Raw genomic sequence first — 2,544 nt, forward strand, 5'->3', positions numbered from 1 at the left:
GCCCCCCTCCCCCCCCCCAAAAAAAAATAAAATAAAATAATAATAATAATAATTATTATAATAAAACCCATGAATTTTAAAATTTGCACCCAAGTCAATGTAAAAACTTTAAACAACCTAGTAGCAAATTAAATTAGCTCATTCAAAGCGTGAGCGCATTCACATTGGATGCTATAGTTTTATAACATTTTTTAGTTAATTTTAGATAAATATATAGGTATTTATTGTCCATCCTCAAGAAAAAGTTCATGGATATACCCCTACCTTTAATTAGCAGGAGGCTGTAGGTTTCAGGGGACTCATTTCAATACATTTATTGGGGGGACAAATTTCAAAATATGAAGATTTGGGAGACCAATTCCAAAACAGGGACTAATTTCGAAATATGAGAATCTTGAGAACTAATTTCAAAATATAAAATTTGCGGGGGACTAATATAAACAATGCTATAATTTAATATCCACATATTTAGACCATCTCCATTTATCGGAAAACTATAAAAATTATTGTTTTACATTATTTAGCAGACGGTGGACATACATTAATACGTGTGTCTTAACAACATTTTTAGATACATTATTACATTCATTCTCATTTTCTAACGAAATAAAGACAATAATAAATGGTGAGTCAATTATCTCATCCCAATTAGCGTTGACAATCCATCTTATCCAGATCTTTGCTCTCCATCACCCTTATTATTCACGAGTATCCGACCGCCCGAGTATCTTTTTCACACGCCGGGTTATTGGACGATAAATTAGCTCTTTATCTCGCATCACGATATATCGTATGAGATCACCGTTCTTTTGGTGAAATATATTTAGTGTCGGGTCACCTATGAGTCAAGACAGCGTGTTAGGTTGCGCCGTCACGTGGCAATTAGTATATCTCGAGGCTTCCGTCACGTGCTGTTCCTTAACGGACGGTTCAAGAAAAAGGTTCCTCCCTGCTCGCTTTCATCTCGGTTGCAGTTCAGACACAAACGTCTAGAATCTAAAATAAGATTATATAATTATAGCGGTCCTTTTCAATTATCATGTGAGAAACATTAGCTTGTACTTTAATTGAAAGTTACCACTAGTGAGAGGACTTCTTACTTATCACCAAGTGTAAAAGGGGACCCAACAAAAAAAAAGTACAGGCTGTTGTAAAATTGATGTATTTTGGTGTAGCAAGTTATGTAGTAAATTATAAAATATAAAATAAAGTTGAGAAAATATACGAGAAGTAAAGAGAATTTTTATTTCATCAAACTTTAATTACAAAATGACGTAGGAATACCTCTATTTATAGACAAATTAAGATGATGATACATGAATCATATTAACTACTCATTAATGAACTTAGTCATTTCTAGAACATGTATTGTGTTGTTCTAGGAAGAAGGTTAATGTACTAGGGGAATATCAAGGGGTAATACATGTATCCATCTTCTCGAGAAACTAAATGGACATCCACATTATTTAATTGTTTCATAATACTCCCATTGGATGTCCAACATTACACAAAGAATATGCATCGTTAAAACCTTACTAGGCAAAAACTCAGTGGGAAAAAAATTCTAGTGAAGGAAAAAAAGTACACTATTCTTGTGTATTAGTTTCTCCCCTTGATTCAAATATCATTTGAGATCTTTCAACCGACGCATTCCAATATTTTTTACCAATTTCTCAAAAGTTGCAGTCGGCAATGTCTTGGTGAATAAATCTGCTAGATTATTACTCGATCGAATTTGTTGCACAAAAATTTCACCATTCTTTTGCAAATCATGTGTAAAGAAGAATTTTGGTGAAATGTGTTGTGTTCTATCTCCTTTAATATATCCTCATTTTAATTGACTATACTGTAGGCGTCGAAAAATGCTTACAGACATCCAAATACCACTCAAAGCAAAGAGAAGACGATAAACGCTGCTCTCTTAATCAGAAGGGAATGATTCAAAGGAAGCGAAACAACATGGAAGAACATGTACACACCAACAAACAGCGTTTGGTGTCGCGGCTCCAGCGCGGCAGTTCATGGCGCCGCGGCCATGGCGCGACAACCCATGGTGCCGCGGCTATGGCGCGGCAACCTATGGTGTCGCGGCTATGGCGCGAGAGTGCTGTGGCGGTTACAAGACAGTTGTACGATGATTATTTGAAGCCCACGTGGCGGCATATCAGAGATAGAACGTGTGCTGACGTGGACAAGCAGTTAAACCACGAAAAAGGTGGTTAAAGGTCGTGGGAGAACGGTTTTAAGCACGATGGAACGTGTTTGAAGGGGGCTGATCATTTTGAGCACTTCAGAGCAGAGAAAGAGCAGAGTTCTTGAGTTTCTGGCAACTCCTTGATATTCAGGCTTTGACTTGATTTCAAGAAGAACGACTATCTTACCTTGATAAGATATCGTTTCAAGTTCTCACTTCGATAAACGAAGTCAGAATCATAAACCCCTCACGATTCGATCAGAATCTGTGATTTGGTGGTCCACGGGCTAACGCACCCCCGGCACAGGCAAAGATCCCACGCAAGCAGCGATCCAAACAACGATCCTGCG

This window comes from Asparagus officinalis, chromosome 4 (genome assembly GCF_001876935.1).
Source record: "Asparagus officinalis chromosome 4, Aspof.V1, whole genome shotgun sequence".
Taxonomy (NCBI): Eukaryota; Viridiplantae; Streptophyta; class Magnoliopsida; order Asparagales; family Asparagaceae; genus Asparagus; species Asparagus officinalis.